The sequence below is a fragment of the Oncorhynchus masou genome, chromosome 5, assembly GCF_036934945.1.
Source record: "Oncorhynchus masou masou isolate Uvic2021 chromosome 5, UVic_Omas_1.1, whole genome shotgun sequence".
NCBI classification, from domain to species: Eukaryota; Metazoa; Chordata; class Actinopteri; order Salmoniformes; family Salmonidae; genus Oncorhynchus; species Oncorhynchus masou.
The window spans coordinates 70,900,168-70,922,536 of record NC_088216.1 but is presented as its reverse complement, the minus strand read 5'-3'; the positions used below and the strand labels follow the sequence as shown (position 1 = coordinate 70,922,536).

At 41.2% G+C, this 22,369-nt stretch overlaps 1 protein-coding gene across 2 annotated transcripts in view; it reads right to left on the bottom strand.

Moving 5' to 3' along the window:
- LOC135540177 (extracellular sulfatase Sulf-2-like) overlaps window positions 1-18,511 on the bottom strand; it is a 58,743-nt gene extending 40,232 nt beyond the window's left edge. For both annotated transcript variants that reach the window (XM_064966613.1, XM_064966614.1), the window contains exon 1: window positions 18,474-18,511. The gene's annotated coding sequence lies outside the window, so the exon portion shown is untranslated. The remainder of the gene's footprint in view (window positions 1-18,473) is intronic.
- Window positions 18,512-22,369: the final 3,858 nt, after the last annotated feature.

Here is a 22,369-nt window from a genome sequence, read left to right as displayed (position 1 = left end):
TCCATGCATTCACACATAGTACATGACATGGTATCCAGACATCATCCATGTATTAACACATAGTACATGACATGGTATCCAAACATCATCCATGTATTAACACATAGTACATGAAATGGTATCCAGACATCATCCATGTATTAACACATAGTACATGACATGGTATCCAGACATCATCCATGTATTAACACATAGTACATGACATGGTATCCAGACATCATCCATGTATTAACACATAGTACATGACATGGTATCCAGACATCATCCATGCATTAACACATAGTACATGACATGGTATCCAGACATCATCCATGTATTAACACATAGTACATGACATGGTATCCAGACATCATCCATGCATTAACACATAGTACATGACATGGTATCCAGACATCATCCATGCGTTAACACATAGTACATGACATGGCATCCAGACATCATCCATGCATTCACACATAGTACATGACATGGCATCCAGACATCATCCATGCATTAACACATAGTACATGACATGGTATCCAGACATCATCCATGCATTCACACATAGTACATGACATGGCATCCAGACATCATCCATGCATTAACACATAGTACATGACATGGAATCCAGACATCATCCATGCATTCACACATAGTACATGACATGGTATCCAGACATCATCCATGTATTAACACATAGTACATGACATGGTATCCAGACATCATCCATGCATTCACACATAGTACATGACATGGTATCCAGACATCATCCATGTATTAACACATAGTACATGACATGGTATCCTGACATCATCCATGTATTAACACATAGTACATGACATGGTATCCAGACATCATCCATGTATTAACACATAGTACATGACATGGTATCCAGACATCATCCATGTATTAACACATAGTACATGACATGGTATCCAGACATCATCCATGTATTAACACATAGTACATGACATGGTATCCAGACATCATCCATGTATTAACACATAGTACATGACATGGTATCCAGACATCATCCATGCATTCACACATAGTACATGACATGGTATGTATTAACACATAGACATCATCCATGCATTATTCACACATAGTACATGACATGGTATCCATCATCCATGCATTCACACATAGTACATCATCCATCATCCATGTATTAACACATAGTACATGACATGGTATCCAGACATCATCCATGTATTAACACATAGTACATGACATGGTATCCAGACATCATCCATGTATTAACACATAGTACATGACATGGTATCCAGACATCATCCATGTATTAACACATAGTACATGACATGGTATCCAGACATCATCCATGCATTACACACATAGTACATGACATGACATGGTATCCAGACATCATCCATGTATTAACACATAGTACATGACATGGTATCCAGACATCATCCATGCATTTACACATAGTACATGACATGGTATCCAGACATCATCCATGTATTAACACATAGTACATGACATGGTATCCAGACATCATCCATGTATTAACACATAGTACATGACATGGTATCCAAACATCATCCATGTATTAACACATAGTACATGACATGGTATCCAGACATCATCCATGTATTAACACATAGTACATGACATGGTATCCAGACATCATCCATGCATTAACACATAGTACATGACATGGTATCCAGACATCATCCATGTATTAACACATAGTACATGACATGGTATCCAGACATCATCCATGCATTAACACATAGTACATGACATGGTATCCAGACATCATCCATGCGTTAACACATAGTACATGACATGGCATCCAGACATCATCCATGCATTCACACATAGTACATGACATGGCATCCAGACATCATCCATGCATTAACACATAGTACATGACATGGTATCCAGACATCATCCATGTATTAACACATAGTACATGACATGGTATCCAGACATCATCCATGTATTAACACATAGTACATGACATGGTATCCAGACATCATCCATGCATTCACACATAGTACATGACATGGACATGGTATCCAGACATCATCCATGTATTAACACATAGTACATGACATGGTATCCAGACATCATCCATGCATTCACACATAGTACATGACATGGTATCCAGACATCATCCATGCATTAACACATAGTACATAACATGGTATCCAGACATCATCCATGTATTAACACATAGTACATGACATGGTATCCAGACATCATCCATGTATTAACACATAGTACATGACATGGTATCCAGACATCATCCATGTATTAACACATAGTACATGACATGGTATCAGACATCATCCATGTATTAACACATAGTACATGACATGGTATCCAGACATCATCCATGTATTAACACATAGTACATGACATGGTATCCAGACATCATCCATGTATTAACACATAGTACATGACATGGTATCCAGACATCATCCATGCATTAACACATAGTACATGACATGGTATCCAGACATCATCCATGTATTAACACATAGTACATGACATGGTATCCAGACATCATCCATGCATTAACACATAGTACATGACATGGTATCAATACATCATCCATGTATTAACACATAGTACATGACATTGTATCCAGACATCATACATGTATTAACACATAGTACATGACATGGTATCCAGACATCATCCATGTATTAACACATAGTACATGACATGGTATCCAGACATCATCCATGTATTAACACATAGTACATGACATGGTATCCAGACATCATCCATGTATTAACACATAGTACATGACATGGTATCCAGACATCATCCATGTATTAACACATAGTACATGACATGGTATCCAGACATCATCCATGTATTAACACATAGTACATGACATGGTATCCAGACATCATCCATGTATTAACACATAGTACATGACATGGTATCCAGACATCATCCATGCATTCAACACATAGTACATGACATGGTATCCAGACATCATCCATGTATTAACACATAGTACATGACATGGTATCCAGACATCATCCATGTATTAACACATAGTACATGACATGGTATCCAGACATCATCCATGTATTAACACATAGTACATGACATGGTATCCAGACATCATCCATGTATTAACACATAGTACATGACATGGTATCCAGACATCATCCATGTATTAACACATAGTACATGACATGGTATCCAGACATCATCCATGCATTCACACATAGTACATGACATGGTATCCAGACATCATCCATGTGTTAACACATAGTACATGACATGGTATCCAGACATCATCCATGTATTAACACATAGTACATGACATGGTATCCAGACATCATCCATGCATTAACACATAGTACATGACATGGCATCCAGACATCATCCATGCATTCACACATAGTACATGACATGGTATCCAGACATCATCCATGCATTAACACATAGTACATGACATGGTATCCAGACATCATCCATGCATTCAACACATAGTACATGACATGGTATCCAGACATCATCCATGCATTCACACATAGTACATGACATGGTATCCAGACATCATCCATGTATTAACACATAGTACATGACATGGTATCCAGACATCATCCATGTATTAACACATAGTACATGACATGGTATCCAGACATCATCCATGTATTAACACATAGTACATGACATGGTATCCAGACATCATCCATGTATTAACACATAGTACATGACATGGTATCCAGACATCATCCATGCATTAACACATAGTACATGACATGGTATCCAGACATCATCCATGTATTAACACATAGTATTAATCCATATCCATGTATCCAGACATCCATGTATTAACACATAGTACATGACATGGTATCCAGACATCATCCATGCATTCACACATAGTACATGACATGGTATCCAGACATCATCCATGCATTAACACATAGTACATGACATGGTATCCAGACATCATCCATGCATTCACACATAGTACATGACATGGTATCCAGACATCATCCATGTATTAACACATAGTACATGACATGGTATCCAGACATCATCCATGTATTAACACATAGTACATGACATGGTATCCAGACATCATCCATGTATTAACACATAGTACATGACATGGTATCCAGACATCATCCATGTATTAACACATAGTACATGACATGGTATCCAGACATCATCCATGCATTCACACATAGTACATGACATGGGATCCAGACATCATCCATGTATTAACACATAGTACATGACATGGTATCCAGACATCATCCATGCATTTACACATAGTACATGACATGGTATCCAGACATCATCCATGCATTCACACATAGTACATGACATGGTATCCAGACATCATCCATGTATTAACACATAGTACATGACATGGTATCCAAACATCATCCATGTATTAACACATAGTACATGACATGGTATCCAGACATCATCCATGTATTAACACATAGTACATGACATGGTATCCAGACATCATCCATGCATTAACACATAGTACATGACATGGTATCCAGACATCATCCATGTATTAACACATAGTACATGACATGGTATCCAGACATCATCCATGCATTAACACATAGTACATGACATGGTATCCAGACATCATCCATGCGTTAACACATAGTACATGACATGGCATCCAGACATCATCCATGCATTCACACATAGTACATGACATGGCATCCAGACATCATCCATGCATTAACACATAGTACATGACATGGTATCCAAACATCATCCATGTATTAACACATAGTACATGACATGGTATCCAGACATCATCCATGTATTAACACATAGTACATGACATGGTTTCCAGACTTCATCCATGTATTAACACATAGTACATGACATGGTATCCAGACATCATCCATGTATTAACACATAGTACATGACATGGTATCCAGACATCATCCATGCATTCACACATAGTACATGACATGGCATCCAGACATCATCCATGTATTAACACATAGTACATGACATGGTATCCAGACATCATCCATGCATTCACACATAGTACATGACATGGTATCCAGACATCATCCATGCATTCACACATAGTACATGACATGGCATCCAGACATCATCCATGTATTAACACATAGTACATGACATGGTATCCAGACATCATCCATGCATTCACACATAGTACATGACATGGTATCCAGACATCATCCATGCATTCACACATAGTATATAACATGGTATCCAGACATCATCCATGTATTAACACATAGTACATAACATGGTATCCAGACATCATCCATGTATTAACACATAGTACATGACATGGTATCCAGACATCATCCATGTATTAACACATAGTACATGACATGGTATCCAGACATCATCCATGTATTAACACATAGTACATGACATGGTATCCAGACATCATCCATGCATTAACACATAGTACATGACATGTTATCCAGACATCATCCATGTATTAACACATAGTACATGACATGGTATCCAGACATCATCCATGCATTAACACATAGTACATGACATGTTATCCAGACATCATCCATGCATTAACACATAGTACATGACATGGCATCCAGACATCATCCATGCATTCACACATAGTACATGACATGGTATCCAGACATCATCCATGCATTAACACATAGTACATGACATGGCATCCAGACATCATCCATGCATTCACACATAGTACATGACATGGCATCCAGACATCATCCATGCATTCACACATAGTACATGACATGGTATCCAGACATCATATTGTTCATAATAGTCAGGTACTGAGACAGAATAGAGAAAGCTGCAATACAAAAACATGCTGGTGAGGCAGCTGCAAATGGATTATAATGCCAATGACCTGTAAATAATTGACATCTCAGTCAGTGAACACTAATTTGATGACTGCTAAAACATTGACTTCTGAACAAGGTTTTTTCTTGATCAAAAGAGACGTGGAAATGAGTGCGGTCGGATGTGTCTAATGCTGTGTTCTTTTGCTCAAACATAATTGTCACGTTCTGACCTTTATTTCCTTTGTTTTGTCTTTATTTAGTATGGTCCGGGCGTCAGTTGGGGTGGGCAGTCTGTGTGTTTTCTATGTTGGGGTTTTGAGTTCAGCCTTGTATGGTTCTCAATCAGACGCAGGTGTCATTAGTTAGTCTCTGATTGAGAATCATACTTAGGTCGCCTGGGTTTTACTTTTGAGTGGGGGGTGTTTGTTTTTTGTGTGTTTGTTGCCACACGGTACTGTTTTGGTTTCGTTCATGTTCACGTTTATTGTTTTGTATTTTCATAGTATTCAGTTTATATCTTAAAATTAAACGTTATGGACACTTATCACGCTGCGCATTGGTCCTCAGAAGAGGAGGAGGAATGCCGTTACAATAATAACAAAATGAATACTGATAAATTCATTGTTTTTTGGAATTTTCAATTCTCCCTGAATATCTAGCTTTTACTTTGGTGATTTTTAGTTCTCAATTATTATATTATTAAAAAAATATATAGGTCCATTATCTTTTCTACATACTTTATATCTGGTTTTATTCATTTAAGTTTACACTTAAAGCATTTTCCCATCCAGATAATGTATTTAAACAAAATAAGTATATATTTTTTAAATGCTTCGGCGGCCCGCCCAAGGATTACAATGGCAGAACAATCCTCGCTTAATAAATCAATGTAGAGACCCCCTCTGTATTCAAGAAAAAGCACATAACCCTGATAAGTACCAAAACACACATCCTTTTAATGGAGTGATTTTACTGCATGAGTACTAATAATATACAGTACGTAAATATCCCAGAGAAACAGGAGACACTTCCTCGCTGGTGGAAGACCATCACAGCAAAGATTTCATTTAGATTTTCTCAGGATGTGATGAGCTCCATGTATTTGTTATAAAACTTGACAATCAGATTCAGAAACAATTTCCCATTTTAATACAAAGACACAATGGAACAGTTGCAGTAATAGTCTCTACCAGGTCTGAGGAAAAACAGACGAGTGATTTACGGCTGATGAAATAGTTTGTGATGGACAGTCCCTGTGTGCTGTGTGTGTGTGTGTGTGTGTGTGTGTGTGTGTGTGTGTGTGTGTGTGTGTGTGTGTGTGTGTGTGTGTGTGTGTGTGTGTGTGTGTGTGTGTGTGTGTGTGTGTGTGTGTGTGTGTGTGTGTGTGTGTGTGTGTGTGTGTGTGTGTCTCAGTAGAATCATCAGGCAGTGTTTCCTCATGCAAGTAATCTCTGAATGCACCACAGGGACACTCTCCCACAGCCCTCCATATCAGTCTGGTACAGTGAGATCCACAGACAGTGAGATATGAATGTCTATACATTTAGCACCTAACACATCATTAATCCTGCTATGGGTCTGTTTTTGTTTCTTTTTCAAGAGGACTGGGAATTGGTGATGTGTTCTGGCTGTTACAGGAAAATTGTACCACACAAACACACACACCATTCCCCTCTCCCTTCATCCATATCATACATCATCTTTTAAATTCCTTCGATGAGACAGAGAGAGAGATGAGATGTGTGATGATTGGGTTGTTGCATAAATGGGTAGGAGGATATGTGATGGTCTCGCTACAGACAAAAGGCCCAGTCATGATAACAAAGAGCTCAGACAGGCTCCCTGTGGACTAGAAACGTACAATACAGACAAGACACAACATAACAGACTTCAAACAGCACTCTGCTGGAGTGTGATCCACAGTACAAAGGCATAGAGAAACATCTCATTATCTCTGAGATCTCTAGGAAACTAGCAGCGCTCTCTGAAGTGAACATGAGAAGATCCCAACTGCTCAAGCAGTTTTTTCCCTGTCTCGACTCCAACACAACTGTAAAGGGACATTGCTGTCTTACCTCTGCCTTGTCCAAAACCTCAATAAACTGCATGCATTAGACACCTCTGTCATTTGCTTGTTTTTGTGTAATTCAGTTATATCTTAAAAAACAATATTGGAAATTGTTGCAGAGGTTTTCTTTTGAATACGAGAAGCATGGAACTCAGTCACCAGTGGAGTCCTTCTCTCCGTATCCATCGGCAACAGGGCGGTATGCGGGCGAGTGTGGTAGTCTGTGAGGCCTGCGGTTTGGGGACTTCCCAACAGAGGCCAGGACTGTGTGAGGTGACCCGGTGGGGTCGGCCACTTAGCCCCCCTCCGTGCTCCCTGCGGTACGCTCATAGAGAACCCAAAAAGAACATGGAGGTGCTAGAGAAAACACAAACAGAGCCTTGATTGTGCTGAAGAGGGCTTCACTTATCTGTTTCAGCCTGGATGGGTTGATTCTAGCAGACGGCTGAAAAAAGTGACTGAGCAGGTTGACATGGCCATCTTATTGGCACTTATTGACCAGAAGGAAACCCCCTTACAGTGTGTCACATGTAAACTAAACGGATTAGGCATTTGGCTATCAGTAACCACCTTACAGAGAACCTGATAGATCCCATTTAGTTATAGAACCTAAGCCTCACTGTGTAACGGCTGTGTCCAACTCACACTCCCAAACATTTAGATCCCCGGAATGCAGCCTACTTTCCAGTTAACTCCCCAGATCCAAAGCACCGGAATTCTAATCACCTGCATGTCATCATCCCACACTATTTAGTTCAGTTCCTTGCACCCCATTACTGTGATATATTGTTTGTTTTGGGACACACTTTTTCGGAGCTCTGTTTTTTCCCGTCCTTCTCTACTCCAGTGTATGATTGTTTTTGCCTGCTTGCCTCACGAACGAACGAAGCCTTTTGCCTATTCCCTGCCTTTACCGTTGCCAGAAGTGTATGACCTTCTGCCTGGACCATGCCTCCTCCTATGGTCCCTTTCATTAAACACCTGCTGCGCTCTGCGCTTGAAACCAGCTCTGTTTCCCTCATGTTCATTACACACTGGTAGAACCACAGATGTGATGGTAATGGGACCCCACTTCTTAAAGGCGCAGTGCAGTCAAAAACATGATCTTCCTGTGTTTTATATGTATTTTCACACAATGAGGTTGGAATAACACTGTGAAATTGTGAATTATGATAATGACCTTTTAGTGTAAGAGCTGCCTCAAATCCTGCCTGTTTTGGTGGGATGGAATTTTGGGCTGCCTGGTGACATCGCCATGCGGTAAATTAGTTAATAGACCAATAAGAAAGAGTTTCAAACATCTCTGCCAATAACAATACATTTTCAGTTTTCCCCTCCCCAGTCAGACCACTTCCAGACAGTCATAGCAAAATTCTTCCTTGAGAAATTACTCTTTGCTATTTTTGTTTATTTTTGACCATTTAAAAAAAAACCAAGTAAGGTACTTAGTTGGTACCCAGAAATGATTTGATATCGAGATAAAAATGGATGCATTGGACCTTTAGTGTTTGTTTATTTTCAGACTCTTATCAGCAGTTTAGTCAAATTAGATCAACTATCATCAAGAGTGCCACAGGAGAGGTTTATATTGTCATTTGTTTTCTATGAAATACTGCCCATTTCTCTTCTGTCATCAAATTAGTGCAGGGACAGACCACTCCTAATGGCCTTGACTTAATGATGATTATAGACAATATTGGTTTCACCTTTCAGTAAACAGCCACTGGCTGCTGGAGAATAAATTATGGTTGCAGATAAATCAATAGGCTACAGTAGAGAACAACACAAGTTTAGGTAGAATTCTCAGAGACGGGATTCTTTTTTTTAGCTTCCAACTTCTGGTGAGTCTTTTGGGGGTCCCATGTTCTTCCCAGGGGGGCCACTTGTAGCTCTCACAGAGACAAGGATTATCTGCTGTCACAGTGCTCAGCCCAGCGCTGCCTGCCTGTCTCATATAGGGCCTGGTAATGGGAACATGGGCGCAGTAGGGACAGTCTTATCTGCTGTTAAGCTTGCCCTTGGGGAATGGAAAGGTAAATACCACTTATTTGTTTCTTCACTCCCTTTCTCCATCCTAATTGTCCCATGTATCCCTCCTTCTTAGCCTTTGTCGATAGATTATCTGGCTACCCCAAACTCTTTCAGAACCACACAGTGGGTTAAGACTGGAGGAAAGATGGAAACATAAAGAGGGGAATAAGAGAGGGACCTCAATGCTCCCTTCAATGTTCCCTTCAATGCTCCCTTCAACAACCCCTTCAATGCTCCCTTCAATGCCTCCTTCAATGCCCAGTTCAATGCCCCCTTAGTCCCACCAGGTAGCCATGAAAAGAATGGTTCAATAACTATGTTTTTCTGAGTTTTTTGTAATGCTCCGTTTGGCTATTAGACTACGTCATACATTAGTAATGGTAGCTTAATAATCCATAATGTACAATTAGACAGCAGGAACACAGTGTGAAACAACACAAACTCAACACAACCCTTTGTCTTCACTCATACTATATGATTCCATAGTGAACAAACACGATCCGCCTTGCTAACGGTACAGGTCAATCTCCACTCCCTCCCTTTTAACAGCAGCAGCTCAGACACCCCATCAGTCTGAAATGACCTATGTTTTGGAACGATGGAAAGTGTCACTGTCTAACTGATCTTCTGGCTGATTGGCCACAGTGTAACGACAGTCAGTTAGGCTGCCAGCAGCCTCCCTCACTAACAGCCCATACATCTCACTGTGGCGCTGCAGTATTGATATTGTATAGGATTGCAGATGCCTAGTTGACTTTTAATGAAGGTTCAGATTTATCATGCATCAGTTGACCTCCTCTGGATCATTCTGATTGCTATCATTTGTTTCTCCCTGCAGAGCTTGGCTTGTAAATCTATATTGGGGAGCCTAGTGTAGTGCACATGCATGTGCACCACAATCACACACGCACATGTATCAACCACCAGTCAACACGACAAAGAGAAAATCAAGAAGCTGATAAAGGAAGACAACTTGAGAAAGGGAGACCAGAGAATGATCCAGAAAAACATTTGTTCTGAATCCTATGAATCAGAGTGACCTTTCACCCATCTCATGTTCTCTCATCCCCACCCACACCCCATGACCCCACCACTACCACCATCCCTACCCCAATGTCAAGGTGAGTCCTGGGGTGGGACCCCAGCATTTCTAATTAGGCATGCATTAGACCAATATCACAACCACACACAGCTGTCAGGACCCTGTGGCTATGCTCCTGACCCTGCTACATTCACTTGCCACCCTAGGGCCCACTGGAGAGAGAGGGGGGGGCGGTGCAGCATACCCATCCAGCCACTCCACAGTTCTAGTACGATACACACAGACAGGATTACCTGTCATAAAACAAAATGTATGACACAATGCAAATATGAATCTTATATTATTCTGATCTGGAAGAACAGACTACTGTATGCTGACTGATAATAATATTCTGCAGTAATGGATGCAGTTACATAGTGCCATAAATTAATACATACAGAATGATTCCAATGAAGTCATATACTTTTAGAAATATATTCCCCTCGTATCATTTATTTTAACACACTCTCTTCATTCCACTAAAAAGGAATTAAACGAGCATTGATGAAGATCACCAACCTTGTCTGTTAATTAACACAATATCAAACAGTAGAGAGCAGACCCACCCCCCTAATAAAGCTATCACCAGACAATGGCCATCTTTCTGACTCTCCCTTTATGAGCGAGCCCTCTCTTTCCTCAATTCCCTCTCCTCAGATGGGTGATTAAACAGGCACAGTACAGGATATACACTCAGCTATTCAAGCATGTGGAATTATAGAGGCCTATCACCTTTTACTGTGTATTATTAAGCAAAAGGTCAATTAGATTCATGAAGCAATTATCAGCAGACAAAAGAAGAATCACTAAAAACAGAGATCACCCAAAAAGAAATACTAGACACTCTTAAAACATTTGTGTGAAGAAAAGCACCAGGAATGGATGATTTTCCCATAGAATTCTAATTAATATCTTGGTACAAAGTAGCTCCCCTATTTACACAAATGACAACACATTATGTCACTCAATTCAGTGCTTCTTAGTTCTATGTATCAAACAGTTATTTCAGTTGTAGTATAACCAGGGAAATCTGGAGAGTCCACAGCTGATTGCAGACCCATAAGTTTAATACATTGTAACAATAAAACAATAACAAAGCTCATAAACATCAGAATGGCCAAAGTATTACCAGACCTGATACATAAAATACATGACCAAAAGTATGTGGACATGTTTCCATTCCGCCACAAGAGCATTAGTGAGGTCGGGCACTGATGTTGGGTGATTTAGCCTGGCTTGCAGTCGGTGTTCCAATTCTTCCCAAAGGTGTTCGATAGGGTTGAGGTCAGGTCTCTGTGCAGGCCAGTCAAGTTCTTCCACACCGATCTTGACAAACCATTTCTGTATGGACACTGCTTTGTGCACAGGTCATTGTCATGCTGAAACAGAAAATGGCCTACCTCAAACTGTTGCCACAAAGTTGGAAGCAAAGAATCGTCTAGAATGCCATTGTATGCTGTAGCGTTAAGATTTCCTTCACTGGAACTAAGGGGCCAAGCCAGGCATCCGCCAAACCCAGATTTGTCCGTCGGACTGCCAGATGGAGGACAGATGATTGTTAAGCGGTATGCGCTTCATCACTCAGCAGTTTCGTTCTATTAGCTTGTGTGACCTGCCATTTCGTGGCGGACTCCTAGACATTTCCAATTCACAATAGCAGTACTTACAGTTGACCAGGGAAGCTCTCGTACGGCAGAAAATTCACGAACTGACTTGTTGGAAAGGTGGCATCCTATGACGGTGCCATGTTGAGAGTCACTGAGCTCTTCAGTAAGGCCATTCTACTGCCAATGTTTGTCTATGGAGATTGCATGGCTATGTGCTCGATTTTATACACACAGGTGTGGTGGAAATAGCCGAAACCAGTCATTTGAAGGGGAGTCCACATACTTTTGTATATATAGTGTATATGTTTTTTCACCCATCTACACACAATACCCAATAATGACAAAGTGATATGTCTTTAGAATTCTTTTTACAAATTAATTGAAAATTAGATACAGAAATATCAAATTTACATAAGAATTCACACCCCTGAGACAATACTTTGAAGAAGCACCTTTGACAGTGTTTACAGCTGTGCATCTTTCTGGGTAAGTCTCTAAGAGCTTTCCACACCTGGATTGTGCAACATTTGCTGATTATTATTTTAAAAATTCTTCAAACTCTGTCAAATTGTTTGTTGATCATTGCTAGATAACCATTTGCCATAGATTTTCAAGAGAGTAGTGTAGGCCCCTTTCTTGCAGTCAAATTAGCAAATCGGCCTCTAGTCACCTCATTGGTGAAATGTTATTCATATTTGAATTAACATTATTTTTCAAACGCCTCAAATCTTTTTTTTCTATGTCAAATGGTTTTGTCATGTTTCAGTCTTCAGTGATGTATATAAAGTGTAATATTAGGATGCAAACTCAAAATTTAATAAATTTATTGTGTATACTTTTGTTTCAAAGTAGATTTGTTTAAGACTGCCAAGAAACATTCTAGGTGACCCTGATTTATCTGCTTCATTAAAAGGGTTAAGTTAAAACTGTAACTTGCCACTCAGGAACATTCACTGTCTTCTTGGAAAGCAACACCAGTGTAAATTGTGTTTTAGGTTATTGTCCTGCTGAAAGGGAATTCATCTCCCAGTGTCTGGTGGAAGGCAGACTAAATCAGGTATTCCTCTAAGATTTATTCTGTGCTTAGCTTCATTCCGTTAATTTTTTTAATCCTAAAAACTCCCCAATCCTTAACGATTACAAGCATACCTATAACATGATGCGGCCACCGCTATGCTTGACGAGGTGGAGAGTGGTACACAGTAAGGTGTTGTATTGGATTTGCCCAAAACATAATTCAGGACAAAAAGTTAATTGCTTTGACAATTTCTTTTTCAGTATTACTTTAGTGCCTTGTTGCAAACAGGATGCACATTTTGGAATATTGTTTATTCTGTACAGGCTTCCTTCATATCACTCTGCCAATAACTGTAGGTTAGTATTGTGGAGTAACTACATGTTGTTGATCCATCCTCACTCTCCTATCACAGCCATTAAACTCTGTAAACTGTTTTAAAGTCACCATTGGCCTTATGGTGAAATATCTGAGTGGTTTCCTTCCTCTCCGGCAACTGAGTTTAGAAGGACGCCTGTATCTTTGTAGTGACTGGGTGTATTGATATACCATGCTCAAAGGGATATTCAAAGTCTATTTTTTTTATTTGTACCCATCTCCCTAATAGGTGTCCTTCTTTGCGAGGCATTGGAAAACCTCCCTGATCTTTGTGGTTGAATCTGTGTTTGAAATTCACTGCTCGACTGAGGGACCTTACAGATTATTGTATGTGTAAGGTAAAGAGATGAGGTGGTCATTCAAAAATCATATTAAACACTATTAATGCACATGGAGTCCATGCAACAAAATATGTGACGTGACAAATTTTCACTCCTGAACTTATTTAGGCTTTCCATAACAAAGTAGTTGAATGCTTATTGACTCAAGACATTTCAGCTTTTCATTTTTAATTCATTTGTAAATAATTCCACTTTGACATTATATGGTATTGTGTGTAGGCCAGTGACAAAAAACAAATTGCAATTCATGCCATTTTAAATTCAGGCTGTCAAAACGTGGAAAAGGTCAAGGGCTGTGAATACTTTCTGAAGGCACTGTATGTTTTGTATTGTAATTGTCTTTTACATAAATAATATCTTAACAAAAAAATCAATCAAATGAACTTCACGGATGGACGTCCTCTGGTAGTGAACAGCATGTCATGCAGTGTGTGACTCCAACATTTGGAGAAGAATAAGCACTAAAACCAAAGGGGCAGTGGAGGAACCAATTCAGGCCACCAGAAAATAGTCCATAAATCCATAGTGTACGTAGGCACAGACACAGATATCTACTGCCTTTCTATAGGAAGAGATATGGACGCTTTATGTTTTACTATTCAATTAATGACCTCTATATTACTGCAAAGAGAGAATGTATAATCTTTCAGTTAAACGGAAAGCTCCTAAACTAAAGCTACTAGAGAGCACAGCAGCAAAGGTTTAATTTGTTGCCACTTCATGATTCAAATAAATGCTATTAAAGCAATTATCAAAGCATCAGGAGAGTTGTGGATCGGAGAAAAGCCTTTCGTGAGAATCCGGATGTTAGACACTTTCAGCAGCGTCCCTCAAGAAATGTGTATGTAAGATGAATGGTTATGCAACAGATACAGTACATAGATACAGTAAGAAGGTAAGAAGCTGCCTAGTGCCTACAAACCCTACCCCCAAACACATATTCAAATCAACCACCTGCAAGCCCCCCTCCCACAGACTCTTCTGGTTCATGCTTCCCACCCAGCTGATGGGAGCTCAGAGATACAAACACAAAGAGAAGGGATGAGCTGCTTCTCGTCTATCTGTCTGTCCCTATAATGCTCAACTGACAGGCTGGCAGGCTGGTACACTGAAGGATGTCTCTGTGTGTGGCCTATAAATTGACACACACACGGTGGCTTTACTCGGGTGCCTTCCTGAGTGGGGGGCACTGGGCCCGATGATGACAAAGCCTGGTATGGTCTGCTATCAGCCAATTCTTTGTGCACCTAGTGTTAAAAATCAATTAGGCCGGCCTACAACAGACCACTATCATATTTGACTTTTAATCAATGTTCAGGAGGAGAGCAGGGGTAAGGGGAGACAGAGCCAGCCAGTGTGGTGAGTGGTGGTGATCTGGAAAATAACATTGGAAAACACACATAGTGCTACATCCGAGATGAGAGGGGATCTGATTGGAATATACTATGAGGAAAGACTGGCCCCACAACGGGCAGATTCAGGGAGCTGAGAGAGAAGAGGCCCTTTGTGGTGAGCTATCAAAAGCACCTTACGCAACCGCCTGCAAGAAGTGTAAAAATAACACATTTGTTGATTCAGAAAACAATTCTCTTTAAACGGATACTTCAGGATTTTGGCAATGAGGCCTTTTTTCTACTTCAATAGAATCAGATTAACTCTTGGATACCATTTTTATGTCTCCGTGTCCAGCATGAACAACGTTAAAGGTAGTTTCGCTACCTCTAGTTAGCATTGGCTCGTGAAACTACCTCTAACTTCATCGGTGAATACAGGTGATAAATGTATTAATCGTTTTTACAAATGATAATGAGGCTGTCGGAGGTATACAGCTGTGTACATTTGGCTACATTTGCTCACTGCTGCCCAACTGTTCATATTGACTACAATAGATGATTCTGTTATCTGTTGCAAATTATCCATTATCTGTTGCAAAGAGACAGGCCTTCCAGTAGGGGTAAGTTGAGCCAAAAGGGCAAGTTAAGACACCCTTGTTTCTATGTTGAAAGTGTTTTAAAAATTACAAAGTGTTTGTTTGGTGTTAAGCCTTTGTTAAAATATGCTTAAAATGAGATAGTGATTGTGTTGAATTGTGTTTGGGAAATAACGTTTCAAAAAGGTAGTGGTAATATTTCAGAAAGAAATTTGTAGGTGGCTTAACTTACCCTGCTCCGCGGCTCAGCTTACCCCATTTCCGTAGTAAGTTGTGCAAAGAGACCAATTTTTTTGGGACAAACTACTGTATATTTTCAAATCTGTAATGTTTAACATGAACTCAGAATATTTCCAGGGATACACAACATCCTGAAATATAAGTAGATATCTTTGTTAGAAAGACTAAATTTCCCTTGACAGAGTGATGCTGATTGTAAAAAAATTCTCAACTTACCTAACTCTCCCCGAGGTCTACAGTCAATGTTATGTATGAATGTATCAGGTATGTGATCAGTATTGGTAGCAGCTTGTGGTATAAATCCTTGCGTTGAGGGAATCCCAAACCACAGAGGGTTCTGCTGTTTCAGTCATTGATTTCTAACTCTTAACCAGGACATCAATCCTGCGAGCTGTCACCCTCTGCCACCCCTGATCCTCTCTTTATTCAGGGTGAGTGACATATAGACAGATGAATCCACTGGAGGGGTTGTGTGGTTGTTAAAACCAACGATCACTGCTTACTGAGACGACACAGTCAACCCCAATCCTACAGTATTCAATGCAGTCGCCTCTGGTATAACAATAGTAGATTATATATTTTTTGGGCTCACCTGTTTTGCGTGTTATTGATTGCAAACATATCAGTTGTTTGCAAAATAATCATTGAGTTAATAAGCCGCTTACAAACATGGTCTCTTGTTATCTTTCTCGAGTAAGGCGGCTCCAAAATGCAGGTGTTTCAGCCAAGCTCAGTGTTTTCTCTGGTTTGTGCCGTGATTGGCTCAGTGTTCTGTCACTCATGGGGACACTATGCCACCGCCAAGGGTAGAACTTTATGGAAGCCCCTTGGGTACTGCCATAATGAAGAATTATTTGTGCCCCGCTCAAAACAACTGTAAACTAGAAACTGGGAAATATGACTTCAATAAGTTCAAGAAAACTGGGAACTCAGGAAAAAAATAAAAATAATATGTAATATGCCAGGGAGATATGTATACTGTAGCTAAGAAAGTAATACTAATACTAAGTGTATGTTGTGTAGTAAGCCCATGTGCCTCACCCTAATAATTTGGTCTATTTCCCCCTCTTTATTTTGCATACTGTTCTGACTTGGTGGTGCACATGTAGCCTATAACCTGTTTTAGAGAAATATAATAATAGAATTTAGCAAGAGCTTTCGTTGTCTGCTTATATGCCCACTTTATTTATCCTATGGTTCTGACTTGATGTACAGGGATAGCTCGCTCATTAATGTCTTAATCGATATTACGGATTGCCTCTTATCTGCTTGTCGTCCCTTTATGCCATAGTTTGCACATCTCAATTGTCAGGAGAAACCACATTTACTTTAATAAACGGGTCAGACATATTTTTTTAAAGGCAGTAAATGAGGCTAAATTAACTCTTTCACTGTCGGACAAGGCTCCGCTGATAGCCAGGTGGTAAGGTGTTGGGACTGCTGTTGGCACAGCTTTATGCAGGCCCTAACAGTTTGTGAGCACCGTTTGTCACTCTTATAGTGCAATTAATGTATTGTTTAGTGTTGTGTTGTGTTGTGTAATGGCTTTGCTGGCATGCATCCCACATTGTTTGAGGTGTTTGCCCCACCACAATCTTCCTGCTAAAATCGTCACTGGGTATAACACAAAAGAAAAAGCAGTGAAAAGTGTTTGAGGTAAAATATCTAACTCTGAATAAAGTGATTTGAATGTGTGAGCTCAGTCTGGAACCGATAGACTATTCCCTATGGTAAAAGGCGTTGGAGTTGTTGACAGTAGCTTGCTGTGCTGATACCTCCCCTGAGGTTGACAGCATCCATAGTGATATCATACTAATAAGAACTGATGCTATTTCTGCTCCATGACATGTGTAGGCAGCTAGGCAAAAGTCCAGTACAACATCAGATCAATGAAGATTCCATTCCACCCACTGACAAGCTTATTATCTTCATATCAAAGATGTAACACATACACACGCACAGAGGCACAAACATACTCATAGAAGTCAACCCCACAGTGGATAACAAGTCTTACCTTTGCTTCTCAAATGTTCTCTTGCAGTGTTCAGAGACCAAGGTCTGGAAGTAGACAAAGTCAAAAGAAGATCTGGAATCAGAGACAACAAATATAGAGGGCTACTAATAACCCATCAAAGTATTAGTTTTAGTTAGAGTAAGTGTCTTTGTCTCCCGGTTATGATGTCAAAGGGAGTGAATGTGCTATACTCTGTTCATGCTGCCTATTCCTGATCTGGGATGCTGTAGACCACATACAGCAGCCTCTGTCCATACTACATTCTGGCTATTTTGGGTGGTTATGTGTTACTCCATTACGGCTCATCCCCAAAACATGCCAGACTATATTAAATACAAAAAAAACAATGTTTTAATTGAGAGGTAGGCATTGGTCTTAAGCCGAAAAAGAAAGGAAATTCATATGAGCACCACAACGCCTATCCACTCATGCTCTACCAAGGTTTTCCAGTACACAGCATTAACTTACAACAGTTGCTATGTTGGTATCTTGTACTTCAAACAATGCGTATGCAGGTTGCTTAGGATTCAAACCTTCTCAAACAGCCAAATTCATACTCTTAGAGGAAGTGCTCCCACAATAATGGAATTCGTACCACATTCAAGTATTGGATTCTTCACACACCACACTAATCCCAGTCCAATACCTTTTCAATTATATGAAAGCAATCTTTGCTTTTATACTTATTATACCATCATGTTGTCATGGTTCCACCTGTCACCAGAGGGCGACAAAGACCGTCCTAGAGACATTAACGACGCTCAGTGTGTCCTATTTACTCATTATGTTTTATCTGTTAAAAGAGGTGTGTTTTCTGTTTTCTGTTGTCCTTTGCTGAAGCTTGAATTATGTGCCATGTGCATTTGTCTCCTGAGTGAGTTTTCGAGACATAGTGTTTGTTGTTTTCCCAGTGTTACTGTGATCCTTCCGTTACCATGTCTCATTAAAGTATGTTTATCCTTAACCACTGATTCCTCGTCTGGTCTCTTCTCTGCACCTGGGTCCAACCTCACCACGTCACAGCAAGCTTCAGCCCACAACATGGAGCCAGTAGAGATCACCCAGATCAAGAATGTTGTAACCCACCAAGGAGCACTACTGGAGTGGCAGCAAGAACAACTCTTCCAGATATCAGAAACACTCCGGGCACTTACCAACTCCCTCCAACCACAGTCCAACCCTAATCCAGAAGGAGCCAATGCCCAAGTCTCATCACCCAGTGCTACAGGCATTGCCATAGTTCCTCCAGGGAACCTGCACTGCACTACAAACAATGCAGCTGCACTACAAACAATGCAGCTATTCCCTCCGTAAGGCTATCAAACAAGCTAAGCGTCAGTACAGAGACAAAGTAGAATCCCAATTCAACGGCTCAGACACAAGACGCATGTGGCAGGGTCTACAGTCAATCACGGACTACAGGAAGAAATCCAGCCCAGTCACGGACCAGGATGTCTTGCTCCCAGGCAGACTAAATAACTGTTTTGCCCGCTTTGAGGACAATACAGTGCCACTGACACTGACTGCAACGGAAAAATGCGGTCTCTCCTTCACTGCAGCCGAGGTGAGTAAAACATTTAAACGTGTTAACCCTCGCAAGGCTGCAGGCCCAGACGGCATCCCCAGCCGCGCCCTCAGAGCATGCGCAGACCAGCTGGCTGGTGTGTTTACGGACATATTCAATCAATCCCTATACCAGTCTGCTGTTCCCACATGCTTCAAGAGGGACACCATTGTTCCTGTTCCCAAGAAAGCTAAGGTAACTGAGCTAAATGACTACCGCCCCGTAGCACTCACTTCTGTCATCATGAAGTGCTTTGAGAGACTAGTCAAGGACCATATCACCTCCACCCTACCTGACACCCTAGACCCACTCCAATTTGCTTACCGCTCAAATAGGTCCACAGACGATGCAATCTCAACCACACTGCACACTGCCCTAACCCATCTGGACAAGAGGAATACCTATGTGAGAATGCTGTTCATCGACTACAGCTCGGCATTCAACACCATAGTACCCTCCAAGCTCGTCATCAACCTCGTCATCACCCCGCCCTGTGCAACTGGGTACTGGACTTCCTGACGGGCCGCCCCCAGGTGGTGAGGGTAGGTAACAACATCTCCTCCCCGCTGATCCTCAACACTGGGGCCCCACAAGGGTGCGTTCTGAGCCCTCTCCTGTACTCCCTGTTCACCCACGACTGCGTGGCCACGCACGCCTCCAACTCAATCATCAAGTTTGCAGACGACACAACAGTGGTAGGCTTGATTACCAACAACGACGAGACGGCCTACAGGGAGGAGGTGAGGGCACTCGGAGTGTGGTGTCAGGAAAATAACCTCACATTCAACGTCAACAAAACTAAGGAGATGATTGTGGACTTCAGGAAACAGCAGAGGGAACTCCCCCCATCCACATCGATGGAACAGTAGTGGAGAGAGTAGCAAGTTTTAAGTTCTTCGGCATACACATCACAGACAAACTGAATTGGTCCACTCACACAGACAGCATCGTGAAGAAGGCGCAGCAGCGCCTCTTCAACCTCAGGAGGCTGAAAAAATTTGGCTTGTCACCAAAAGCACTCACAAACTTCTACAGATGCACAATCGAGAGCATCCTGGCGGGCTGTATCACCGCCTGGTACGGCAACTGCTCCGCCCTCAACCGTAAGGCTCTCCAGAGGGTAGTGAGGTCTGCACAACGCATCACCGGGGGGCAAAACTACCTGCCCTCCAGGACACCTACACCACCCGATGTTACAGGAAGGCCATAAAGATCATCAAGGACATCAACCACCCGAGCCACTGCCTGTTCACCCCGCTATCACCCAGAAGGCGAGGTCAGTACAGGTGCATCAAAGCTGGGACCGAGAGACTGAAAAACAGCTTCTATCTCAAGGCCATCAGACTGTTAAACAGCCACCACTAACATTGAGTGGCTGCTGCCAACACACTGACACTGACTCAACTCCAGCCACTTTAATAATGGGAATTGATGGGAAATGATGTAAATATATCACTAGCCACTTTAAACAATGCTACCTTATATCATGTTACTTACCCTACATTATTCATCTCATATGCATACGTATATACTGTACTCTATATCATCGACTGCATCCTTATGTAATACATGTATCACTAGCCACTTTAACTATGCCACTTTGTTTACATACTCATCTCATATGTATATACTGTACTCGATACCATCTACTGTATCTTGCCTATGCTGCTCTGTACCATCACTCATTCATATATCCTTATGTACATATTCTTTATCCCCTTACACTGTGTATAAGACAGTAGATTAGGAATTGTTAGTTAGATTACTTGTTGGTTATTACTGCATTGTCGGAACTAGAAGCACAAGCATTTCGCTACACTCGCATTAACATCTGCTAACCATGTGTATGTGACAAATAAAATTTGATTTGACTGTGAACCCAAGATCCCAGCCCCCAAGTGGTATAACAGCCACCCGGGAGAATGCAAGGGGTTCCTCACCCAGTGCTCTCTGGTGTTCGAGCTACAGTCCTCCTCGTTCCACACTGATCAGACCATAATCACCTACATAAGCTCTCTACTCTTGGGCAAGGCGTGGGCAACAGCAGCCACCATCCTGCAGCTCCATATTAGCCTTCACTGTCGAGCTGAGACGAGTCTTTGACCCCCCAGTCAGCGGACGAGAAGCAGTCAGCCATTGAATTCCGCACACTCGCCTCCAAGAGTGGATGGAATATGGAGGCACTGGTCAACGCTTTCCACCAGGGGTTGTCTAACTCCATCCAGGATGAACTGGTCTCTCGGGAACTGGGAGAGGACCTCGAGTCCCTGACCACGCTGGCAATCTGGATCGAAGACCGCCTCTGAGACAGTGCTTTTCTTTACACCACCCC